At 36.8% G+C, this 13137-nt stretch overlaps 1 long non-coding RNA gene across 1 annotated transcript; it reads left to right on the top strand.

The window, feature by feature from the left end:
- The first annotated feature begins 2570 nt into the window (after nt 1-2570).
- On the top strand, nt 2571-12936 carry LOC120310189. The gene is made up of 3 exons (XR_005557291.1): nt 2571-2625; nt 5843-6007; nt 12620-12936. It is a non-coding gene; the product is annotated as an uncharacterized LOC120310189 (long non-coding RNA).
- Nucleotides 12937-13137: the final 201 nt, after the last annotated feature.

A 13137-nucleotide genomic window follows, 5' to 3' on the forward strand; every position in this document is an offset into this window, starting at 1 on the left:
AGCATGGAACAAGGTGTATGTCTGGTTGGAGACTAGAAATAATAGAGGAGAATAAATATGGAAAGGTCAAAAGTGAAAATATGTGTATAATAATGTATAATAATAATAATATATGAATTATTCTTAGTAAGAAGTAGAACATGAAGGAAGAAAAATGTAAATAAGAAATAATGGGGCTATAAGGACAAATATTTAAAGAAGAATAAGGGGGAAATGTAAATATTAGATACCGTTACGTAATTGCTGTAGAAAAAAGGAGGAGTATATATTGTGTGTATATGTGTGTTATGTTTTGCTTTGTTCTGTTTTGTCTTGTTGGTTAAAAAAAATAATAAAAAAAGAAATGTGTAAATCTTACACTTGTGTATGTGGGAGAATATCCTATAGGCAGACTGACTTTCCCATAAAGAGTTTATGATAAAAATAGAAGAGCCATATAAAAATGTCTAAGTCTTTTCCTTACTTCTCTTGCTAAGGTATGGGGGGAAATGAGTGTTGTGATTCACGGATAATTTGATCAAAAGGCAGAATTTTCTTTAATAATCAATAAATCACATCTGTCTATCTATCTACCGTATTTTCTGGCGTATTAGACGACTCGGCATATAAGACAACCCCCGACTTCGGAGCCGATTTGCATGCTTAGAAAGTCGTCTTATACACCAGAAACTACCATAATTTCCAGCGTATAAGACGACCCCTGACCCCAGAGCTGATTTGCATGCTTTTGAAAGTCGTCTTATATGCCGGAAAATATGGTATATCTATTTGTCTGTCTATCTCATAATACTAAGATTCACCTCAAATCAAAGGGGGAATTTCCATTCATAAAATACATATTCCTGTAGCTACTCCAATGTGTATCCACAAATCTGTCTTAGCTTGTCCCCAGAATTTGCAGGGCAGCTATGGAGGGCACATAATGAGTTCAGGTAGAAAAAGACCACAGTCACAATGCCACACTCCAGTGCTCTCCCCTGCTCATTTGTCTACTTGCTACTTTAATACGAAAGTTCGCATACAAAGCTGAGTTAAACTCCCCCAGCTGGCCACTTCCAACAAGTTGTGAGTTGGCATGCTGATCACAAATTGAGCCTTAGGTAGAACAGATCTTGCTGCTGTGACTAGGCATTAAATAGGATAAAGGTTTCATATTCAGCATCCTCAGAAGATGACTAATCCCTCATACCTTTGCCAGTATCTTGGCTTCCCTCCCACTGTTCATTATCTCAGGTCCCTTTCCTATTTTATTCCTTCCATTTAGAGTATTGGAAGATGGAGGATTTGAGGAGGCTTGGAGCTTGCCACAACCAACTTGCCATGGGACAATTCGCCACAGCCAAACTTGCCCACAGGACAACATGCCACAGGATAAAAGTTGATAATATCGAAGAAATGGTGAAATAGAGTCATTAAAGAAAGGATGCAAAAGGAGGGACAAAATTAAATGTGAATGACTTAAATTAAAAATAGTTAAAAATTAATTTTATTGTTGAATTGTCCTATGCCACATTTTCCTGTGGCAAATTGTCCCATGGTGAGTTGGCCATTGTGAGCTGGCCACGGTGAATTGGCTATGGCAAATTGTTAGCGGAGATTTGGCTATGGCAAGTTGGCTGTGGCGAGTTGTCACATTTCGAGCACAAAACTATGAAACAGGCAGAAGGAATTTTGGCTTGGGAAAAATGTGTCCTGAACCTGCTATGAGCAGTCAGGCACATAGACCATATGGAAATCTGATAGAAATGAGGAGAACAAAAAGGAACATCTACTCTGCAGAAAGACGTGCAATCAAATTAATAAATGAAGCAGAAGCAATATTTTGAGTTGAAAATAATTAGAGAAACCACAAACTTTTTCGAATACATTTGGAAATTGAAACTGCCAGAGAAGCCGTTGGAGTACCAGACAAAGGAAATGTCAGAGAAAAGTATGAAATGTATGTCTGTGTGCTTCTAATCTTGGAGGAATAGAAAGATATAGAAATAATGAGTAATAAAATTGTAAATGAGGCTGACAAACTAAAAAATAATAAATCCCTGAATCCAGATAGTATGCATGCAAACAAACTTCAACAAAGGGAGTTGAAGTCCACAAGTCATAAAAGGGCCAAGTTTGAAGACCCCTGCTTTAACAGCTTTCAATTTGCTTTTCTTTTTATAAAATATGCAACTTCTTTTCAACATTGGCATCTGTTCTCCAGGTCTGCAAGGAGGGTAATAAACATAGTAGTAATTGTGGCATTTTTATTTGGTATATATTTATATCAAAAAGTAATACAAACAGGCCATAACAGAAATCATACAACTCTATTAATTTTATAACCATGAGCTAAGCCCAACTCTGCCATTATTTAAAGTGGAATAGGGTAACAATATTCTTCCAACATTACACAAAAGTCCTGAAAAAGAAGCATTAAAGACCTTTTTTAAATCTTGAGAGATCAGTTTCCTAATGTACTTTGAGTGGGAGTTATTTCCAAAGAGTAGGAGCTAGATGGAAGAAGGCCAGTTATCTTAACATCTCTTCTGGGAGAAATTGTTGAAAAGTATTATTAAAAAGAAAATAAGCAAACACACTGAAGAAGGAGCCCAGCTGAAAATTTAAAACATGACTTCCACCAAGGTAAGTCTGTTCTCACTAATATTCTAGGCTTCAATAAATGAAAACAACAGATATTTTCTTCTCAAACTTTAAAAAAAAAACCTTAGCCATGATCTCTCTCAGCTGGTTATAAAATAGGAAATAGTAAGAATAAATTGGCAATTTCACACTGGAAAGATGTACACAGTGGGGTCTTCTATAACTGATATCAGAATTGGTGCTTTTTAACTTTAAGATAAATAATTCTGAAGTTGGGTTTGAACGGGGAGTTTGTGTCTGCAGATGATTATAGTAACCACACATCCCCTATTATAAAGGACAGCCCTTTGAAACAGAGAGCTTTTTAAAAAGATTTAATTATTTGTTTTCTTGATTTTGCTCTTGAATTTTCCTTTGTAAAGCAAAGTTATAAAAAATCAATTTAAAAAAATCCTTATGAACCTTTTCCAGATTTTCCCCTTTGTCAGGATCGTCCTTTATTTTTTCCAAGAAAATACAATCACTGTACAAATCATACATAGTTCAATATGCTAAAATTTTTAAAAAGGCATTGTGAAAAGCTCTAAAGGATCTCTTCACTGGGGTGAAGGGGGTTTCAAAATGGCCAGGGGTAGGCAACCTTGGCTCTTGTATGACTCTTGGACTTCAACTGGCTCAGGAATTCTGGGAGTTGAAGCCCACGAGTCGTAAAAGTGCCAAGGTTGCCTACCCCTAAAATGCCAAACGCAATTTAGTGTTAACAAGTGTAAAGCAAAACCTATTGATGTAAAAATTACAAAACTTTCACTTATACATTAATAGGAACTGAGTCATGCTCAATGAAAATGTCAACCCAATGTGCACCTGCTTCAAAAATGGAAAATCTTTTCTTTACAATTATTAGGAGGGGGGATTGAAAATAGAAATCCCTGTGTAATAAGGCTCTTGTACAAATCTATCAGGAGGTCACTCCTGGAGTATTATGCTCTACTCCTAGTAACTTCAGCTGGAAAATGTCCAGGAAAAAAAAGGCAACCGAAATAATTAGGTGGATGGAAGGCGCAACTACATCATTGGAGTTTTCTAGCTCAGAATGAAGGAAGGTGAAGGGACTTACATGGGAAATCATGGAGGGGGCACATAATTGCTGTTTTTCTTTCACACAGTATGAAATTTTAGCTCATCACTGAAAATAATGCAGAAGGAAATACTCTTACACAGAACCAAGTTAATGCAGAATTTGCTGCCAGCACCTGAGGTAATGGCAGCCAATTTGGATGCTTTTAAAAGTGGACTGGACGAGCTCGTGGAGGATCAGGCTATTGATAGTTATTAATATTGATGGCTATTTACCACTTTTGGATCCTGATGCAGAATGCCTAGAGTCAAATGCTAATCTATTATAGCTGCAGATATATGGCACTTTTCCAAAAATGGAGATTCTGAGTTAAAAACACCCAAGATATCCATATTGAAATTCCACATTTTATTTCCATTTCCCGAGGAATCTGAATACTGATCAGATTTCTGTCATTAGGCAAGAACATTGGATATTCCTCTTAATCTTTGATTTTTCAAGCAAATGTGCACATATTCTAGATTTCTTCAGAGATACGTTGAGTAGTTTATTTTAAAAACAGAATTTTCTTGAATTAGTTTTGTTAAGCTGCTTTAGCCAAATCTTAGTAGTTTTGTGCCTTTGTTACATATGGAGACACAGATATAGACATGGACATATGGATACACAAACACACATCCATTCATTTATTCATTTGTATATCTATTTCTGAATGAATACCTTTCATTTTCTAAATTGAAAGAATGGGGTCTGTCTGATTTAATATCATGTATTACATTAACTTACGATCACAATCGGACCAGAATTTCTGTCTCTAAGGGAGCGACAGAAGGGAGCCATGCTTGTCTTTATGACCTTTTTGCCATAGTCATTAAGCAAATCATCATGACTGTTAAGTGAATCTGGCTTCCCCCATTGACTTTGCTTGTCAGAGGCTAGCTGGGAAGGTTGCAAATGGTGATCATGTAACACCAGGATATTGCAACTGCTGTAAATACATGCCATTTGCCAAGCAGCCAAATTCTGATCACGTAACTAAGGGGATACTCATAAGTGTGACCACTTTTTTTAGGATAATTGTCACTTCAAAGGGTTGTTAAAGACTTATTCATTCATTGTTTTGCTACCAAACTTCCCAATTTCTTTTATTTTCTAATATGTTTACCGGAACGTGACTTGATAGCTAATGTGAAAAATGTCATTATCCTCCTTATAAACACCTACATTTAACTCCTCCTCCTCCTCCTCCTCCTCCTCCTCCTCCTCCTCCTCCTCCTCCTCCTCCTCCTCCTCCTCCCCCTCCTCCTCCTCCTCCTCCTCCTCCTCTCATTTCGTGTTTTGAGAGAACTCCCTCCCTCAATATCTGAAAATATATGTTCAGATTTTTTTTCCATCAGACCTGATATTATGTTTGTCAAAATTAAAATATTTATCTAGGAATCTCTGTGAGAAAGAGAGCTCATAAAAGTCAAAATGGTGATGTGTTCACTTATCAAAACATTTTTCTGCTGTTCTTAGAGAAGGTTTTACAATTTCTAGTTCTGCTTTGCAGGCTTATACTTTAGCCCAAAGCAATTAGATTCATTTCATCATGACCTATATATTTTGAAAAGATTGAAAATTTCTGTAAACAGCATCTATAAGAATCTGTACTTGTGACTAAGTATTAAACTTGGGAAAAGTTTATTTTTTTAAAAAAAGATGGCTTCAATTTTTTGCTATATTTTGCCAATCAATTGCAGTACATTAGAAGTTCAATTTCAAAACAATAGTAAACTTCAAATGAAATGGCTTACATATTCATAGCACAGAGGTAGAAAATTCAGAACTGGCAGCTTGCATTAGCTTCCAAGCCCTGTTTTTATGGCACCCTGAAGGATTATGTTACTGATTTTTGCTGGTTTACCATCAGATGAAGGAGGTAGTTTTCCTATCCTTTTTTTCAGGAGAGTAATAAAATAATAACCTGTGGGACAGAAGGAGAGTTAGGACACTGGCCAGGATAAATAAAATTAAGCCTACTGACATGTGAATTAAATCAGATTAAAATGCATTTGTCAATTCATTTGCACCTCCATGCATTGCAACATATCAGCTATTGTGTTATTTTCTTGTCCAAGTACTCTGTAAATCCTGGGAATTAACCTATAACTATGGAATTGATTAATATTCATATTTTAGCATGTTTGGTGAACCATTTAAAGAGGCGGAAGTCACATTTTTGATGCCAAAGAAGAGATGTGCTTTCTCTGCTGTAGTTCCTGCCCTCTGGAATATTCTTCCAACCCTGTTGACTTTTCATAAGGCCATGAAGACTTGGTTATGTGCATAGACTTGGAAATCCAGGTAAGTTAAGGTGCCTGTTTCCTGGCGCTTTACTACATCCATAGTAACAATTTTACATACATATACACATACATACATACATACATACATACATACATACATACATACATACCGTAAATGCCGGTGTACAAGGTGACCCGGCGTATAAGACGACCCCCGTCTTTATAGCCAGGCCGCATTTCTAGAACGTCGTCTTATACGCCGGAAACTACCAGTATTTCCGACGTATAAGACGACTCGGCGTATAAGATGACCCCCGTCTTTGGCGCCTATTTCAGCGCTCGCAGAAGTCATCTTATATGCTGGCATTTACGGTACATATTGTACTGTTTTAATAGTTTTTATGTTTTATGATGTACATTGCCCAGAGTCACTTATCTGATGAGTAGGTATAGAAATTAAATCAAATAAAATAAAAAAATAAGAGCAATTTAGGGATCTGGGTGGCAACATACAAAGCAGTATACCACTCACATTACAAATACATGTTTATCTCTATATAAATTCAAAATCATTTCAACAGCCCTTAGGACATATTTACCTCAGAAAAGAACCTCAAAGGACAGTTTATTTCTTCTCTGTTTCTCTGTGCTTGAGGAGAACAGGGATATACATTACAGCAATACAGCCCATAAATTACACCGCAGGAATCAGAAATGATTGGATCATTAGAAACTTTTGATTATAGCTTTCATCATCTCTGAATGTTTTCATTACCACACTTTTTTAAATAATATATCTCCCTCCCTCTCTCCCCCCCCCTCTCTCTCTCTCTCTGTGTGTGTGTGTGTGTGTGTGTCTCCTATAACATTATTAAAACCATTTTTCCAACAGGAAGCAAAATGGTGAGGGTTCAGCATGAGCTTAAAGAAAATTTGAACTTAAGTCTCCTTGTTAGAATATGATCTGGTAGGGAGACTCAGCAAAACAAATCCTACTTCACTACCTATATTTCTATTTTCTGTTGGTGTAACAAAATTATTTCTGTCTTTTTTTTTAACAGAAAAGAACCAGAAATATTTTTGTTAGTCCAGCTTTATCTACATTTGTGGATTATTTGTCCAATAAGATCATTAGATTAGGACTTCCAAAGAAACATTTGTTCACCAATGTTGAATCAGGGCAATCAACAGAACATGAGCTTTTCTAGACATTATTAATACTTCTCTTTCTGCAGAACACTGAAACACGCCAAATGTGAAAGTAAAAATTGCAATATTATAGCACACTATAGTGGTTAATATGTATATATGTATTATGATAGTATTTGGAAGAACTGGTCAGCATGAGAAAAAGCAAAGCCTCTGAAATATGGAGACTTGAGTTTTTTCATTTTCAAGGCAGTTTTTCAAAGGAATCCAATTATTTTTCAAGATGTGCTGTCTGTAGGTCAACCATTTTACAAAATTAAAAATTATTAAAGGGTTTGTAAAGAGTGTTGGATGGGTAGTTAGACCTGAAGATTGGAGAATTATGGTGTCAGATCTGTTTTTTTCCCCCACATTTCCCACTTCCTTGTTTATCAAATTGTTAATTCTTCTTGAAGAGAATCAAGAGAAAACTTGATGCAAAATATCCAATCAGATTCTTATTTGGAAATGTCTATGGAGATTCTCAGTCATCCAAGTCTCCAAAAGAATACAAATGACCAGCTGTCTGCAAGGAATATAAATCCTTCCATTTCCCATCATCCACTCAGAGCTGAAGAAGCTTTTTGGATGAGAAATGAAACATCTTCAAAGAAAAAACAAGAAAGTCCAGTTGCCTCCTGAAAAAGCACCTTTGGAACTTATTTGGAAATGGTTTGTCTTTTTGGGATTCAGCTTGCAATGTATGAATTACAAATATATAATAACATATTTAATAACACATATGTAAATAACATATTTAATAACAAATATGGCTGTGAAAGTTGGACCATAAGAAAGGCTGAGTGCCAAAGAATTGAGGCCTTTGAACTATGGTGCTGGAGAAGACTCCTGCGAGTCCCCTGGACTGCAAGGCATTCAAACCGGTCAGTCCTAGAAGAGATCAACCCCGACTGCTCTTTAGAAGGCCAGATCCTGAAGTTGAAACTCAAATACTTTGGCCACCCATTGAGAAGGAAGGACTCACTGGAGAAGGGCCTAATGCTGGGAAAGATTGAGGGCAATAGAAGAAGGGGACGACAGAGAATGAGATGGCTGGCTGGAGTCACTGAAGCAGTAGGCGTGAGCTTAAATGGACTCCAGAAGATGGTAGAGGACAGGAAGACCTGGAGGAATGTTGTCCATGGGGTCGCGATGGGTCGGACACGACTTTGCAATTAACAACAACAATAACTTGGGGAATGGAATGTAGTTCTACTTTTTAATTAATGTCTGGACAAAAAGGAAAACCAACAGTTAACAAGAAACAAGGGCACACATGACATGCTGTGCTTGCCTGGATAAGTGACTTTCAAAATACGTACAAAGAAAGCAGTGACATTTCTTGGCACTGAAAAAAACAATAGGTAATAATGGACATCTATAAGTGATGGCTGAAGCTAAATTACAAAGAACAGTAATGAACATAATGTCACACTTCTGTGTTTAATAACTGAACGTGCACATGCTGGACATTTTGTTGATTCTGGCGCAATGCTCCAGTTTCAGCTTCCATACAAATATTCCTCTATTAAAAGTATGTGAAGTGCTGGATTATGGAGATCCATATAACTATGAGCTTAAAAAAGTTCTCAATGATAAAAATATATGTACTCACATCAGTATAACCTTCAAAGGATAAATATTTAGACCACATTTCCACACTAGTATCCTGAAGATATGTTGGATACAGATTCCAGGATTTCTAACTAGCATTATCCTTCTGAATGGGAGTTTTTCAACCCACAGCACCTCATTAGACTTAAGATGACAATAATGTGCCATTAACCTAATGTCAACTCTTAGTAACCACCCAGATAGATTTTCCCCAGAAGGATCTGTCCCCAACCTGATCCTTCAGATCTTCCAATGGTATCTCCATCACTACTGTGTCTTAGTCTATTCACCTTAACAGAATAACAGAATTACAGAGTTGGAAAGGACCTTGGAGATCTTCTAGTCCAACCCACTGCTCAAGCAGGAGACCCTATACCAGCCAGGATCTTATTGCTGGTCACCCTCTTATTGTTTCTTTCCAGCATAACTGCCTAGAGTTATGTCTTTTCATAATGTCTCCTAAATCTGATAATTCAAGTCTATTTATTTGTGCTTTGAGTGAGAATATTGTGTGGATTTATTCAATGGTCCATTTGTTTGTTTTCTTGGTCACCCTTAGTGTTTCCAGGTATCTTCTCCAACACTAAAGTTCAGAAGCACTAATACTGTTTCTATCCTATTTCTTCAAAGTCCAGCTTTTACTTCCATATTGTCTGCAAAGTTCTGATTTTTGCAAGTTATATCTTAATATATTTTCCAAGACTTTCATTGCTGTTCTTCCAAGTGCTAATCTAGGACATATATCTTGAATGCTTGTTCCTTTATGCTGATGGATGATCCTAAAATGTAGAAGCTAACCACCATTTTGGTATCTTCCTAGCCAGTTCTAAAGCTGTTTGTAATACCTGTTATCCTTAGTTTGTTCTTTATATTTAATTTTAGTGCCATTTTTTCACTATGCTCCTTGACTTTCTTTATTAGAGCTTGCAGATCATTTGCATTTTCAGCTATCTGAGAAATATCATCAGCATAGTGCAAATTATTGATGCTTCTCTTTCTAATTTTAAAACCATGCTAAATTTCTTCAAATCCCTCAATATATATTCAGGATGAATAAATAAGGGGAAATATGTAGTCTTGTCTCATTTCTTTGCCAAGTGAGATGTTTAAGGATTCCTATTTTTTAAAACCATATTCTATTTATTGAACATGATCAGTACAACTAAAGGCCTTTCTATAATCAAGTAAAGCTTTGACCTCTTTTTGCTATTTTCTGGCTTTCTCGATATACAGCATGCATCAGCAATGATGTTTCATAATTCTTAGCCTTTTCTAAAGTCAGCTTAAATATCTGGCATCTTTCTTTCTATGTAGGGGTTTAATCTGCATTGGATTATCCCAAGCATAATTAGTGTGTGAAATCAAAGCTGTTGTTCAACACTGTTCAAATGTTGTAAGTTTCATTTCTTTGATATTGTTATGTAGATTGTTTTCATCTGTTCTCTTGGCTATTGTGATGTTCTTCATATTTGCTGGCAAAGTTTGGTTAGAATTTTTACTGATTCTTCTATTGCTTGCCATTAGATATTTAATGAATTACTATAGGTTTTTTTTTAACTGATTCTTCTATTGCTTGCCATATTTATTTAGATATTTAATGACTGAAGTGTTCATCTCACCTCAACATCTAGTACTATAGGTCCTGTAAATAGGAAATATTTTCTAAGATATCTGGGTTCTTGACAACTCTATTGTTTCACTATACTCCTTCCATTTTTGTTTGATCTTCTTTGAATCAATTACTAACTGTCCAGGGGCATAATTTGAAGTGAGAACCTTTTCCTAAGTTCAGAGAACTTTAGAAGAGGGCTTTTCAACCTTTTCACCCATTGTACAACTTTTAGGATATGGCAATATCCAAGTACCACCAGTCGCCTAACAAGGTGTCAAAAACTTGATGACCAAAAAAAGTCAAAAAAGTGATAAAGTGCAGGTAGTCCTCGACTTACAACAGTTCGCTTAGTGACTGTTTGAAGTTACAATGGCACTGAAAAAAGTGCCTCCCAAGCCATAGCCGAGCAAGGCACCTGCCTGCCCACCCAGCAGCGCTCTTCCTCCTGTCTGAGGTTTTCATTGTTGTGAGCATTTCTGTTGAGGATTGGCAGCGGGGGTGGGGTGGGGGGTGTTTGGTTTTTATTCCCCCCGACTGCAGGGTGGTTGCAGCAGGTTTTGGTCACTTCACATGACCCTGGGACACTGTGACCGTCATAAATATGAATCAGTTGCCAAGTATCTGAATGTAAATCACAAGACCCTGGAGAGGCTGCAACATTCCAGGTGATCGGCGCTTCTTCTGGGCTCAGCAGAAGGGCCAGGATCAACGCCGAGCTCCAGCTGGAGCCTGGTGCTGATCCTGGCACTTCTGCTGAGCCCTGACAGTCCCAAAGAAGTGCTGATCCTGGCACTTCCGCTGAGCCCTGACAGCCCTGCAGCTCCAGCCATCTCTTACTCAGGCTTGTGCGGTGCTGTCACCGGTTCAGCTCATTCCCCTCCCCCACCACCACTTTTCTAGGATGGTCATGTACCACCTGCCAGGTGCCAATGTACAACAGGTGGTACCCGTACCACTGGTTGAAAAGCCTTGCTTTAGAAGACTGTTTTTTTCTGGTTCCCTCTTTTATGTCTTTACAGATATTGTTGTAATATTAAATCTTGTCTCTTCTAACATTTATTTGTAATTCTTTGTTAAATTCATTCTTGTTAATGTCTGTCTTGACTTTGTTTTTCTTTCTGGGTTTTGGGTTTTTGTTTTTGTTTTTCAATTTCCACTGCTGTTTTGATATATAGTTTGTTTTCTTCTGTTATTTGATCTTTGGAAGTCTTTTTCATTCACAATTAACTTTAAGTTTAATCTACAGTTCTTCTAGTTCCCTATCAATGAGGTTCAGGACCTCAAAATGATTCCTGATGTTCTCCTTGAAAATGGTTGGCTGTACAGTATGCATATATATGCCCAAGATCATATAGTGTAAACTGAATGGCATTCTTCTTCCACTTTAGCCTAACATGGAACTTGTACATAATAAGAATGAGATCTGTTCTATTGTTAGCCACTAGCCACTAATTGTACCAAAAATGTAGACATCAGGTGATGTCCACGTACATAGGCATTGCTTTAGTTCTTTGATGATTGTGTTAGCAATAAAGAAATAATTGGATTGACAGAAATTGATAAGTCATTCTGCATTCATTTTGGATTCATAGGCCATATGGGCCACAACATTATCCTCCTTAGTATTTCCAATTTTGGCATGCCAGTCTTTAGTGAAAAGCAGCAGATATTGTTGATTTCAGATTAATCATGACAATAAAACTTGTCAACTATCTCTTCTCCATCAGTTATGGGAGCTTAAACTTAGTTTATTGTCATATTAAAGGATCACTGGATGGGACCATAAATATTTTTTTTATTTAATCTGTAATTTCAATTGTTATGGCTGCCCATTTGTATAAGATCTGAGGTTGGTACTGAGCTCTGCAACCAAAATGGCACTGGGGGTTGAAGCCTTCCCTTCAGTTCACTGATACCTAAGATGACAATGTACAGTAAATTCATTTCAACTTTCAGTGTGCTGAGCTTTCTCATGTTCATGCTTCTTTCATTCTCTGTACCTATCATAATTCTGTCTTTGTAACTTCAAATTTTCTTTTCTTGCATGGCAGCATCAGCAACTAGAGATCCTGAAAGCTTTAATCTATCCATGTCATAAATACCATTGGTACTACAAGGGATCCTCAGCTTTTTCTCCGTTGCCCATTGAGTGCCATCTGACCTGCTGGGCCCATTATCCAATACTATATCATCAGTCAATGAATTTTCTATTCATATATTTTTCTTGGTAGAATATCATTACTTTTTCCCACACAGTGCAAAATGATGCCTTTGCCATTGTCATTAAAGTGATCATCTGCCTCCAGCATCTTCCCTACATAGGTTCCTGCTTATTTTTGCTGAGTAGCTGAGATGACCTTCACATCTTGTGCAAATCTGCTTGAAGTCTGTACTACTGGAATAGTCATGGTATTTTTTTGCTCATCCCTCCTCTGTCTCAAAATGCAAATACAAAATAATATTAACAAATATTGTTAATATAAAATACATGCAATAAAATATTGTATTAACAATACAAAATATGATTGCATGTATTCTACCAGTTAGAAAGTTTATGAAGTGCTGGTAGAAATGCTATGTGAAACCCTATAGAGATTCTGCTAGTTATTTTAGATTATCTTGATTTTTTAAATTTTATTTCCAAAGTTAACTTAATTGATTTAATGCATGAGAAAGGAATAATAACACAGAGAAAGACACATAAGCACACATTTATCAAGATAAGCTGTAAGGCACAATTATAATCCACCCTGAGCGGGGGGGGGGGGAAACGA

Source organism: Crotalus tigris, unplaced genomic scaffold, assembly GCF_016545835.1.
Source record: "Crotalus tigris isolate CLP2741 ecotype Arizona unplaced genomic scaffold, ASM1654583v1 scf7180000018132.25964210502:946417, whole genome shotgun sequence".
In the NCBI taxonomy this organism is placed as follows: domain Eukaryota; kingdom Metazoa; phylum Chordata; class Lepidosauria; order Squamata; family Viperidae; genus Crotalus; species Crotalus tigris.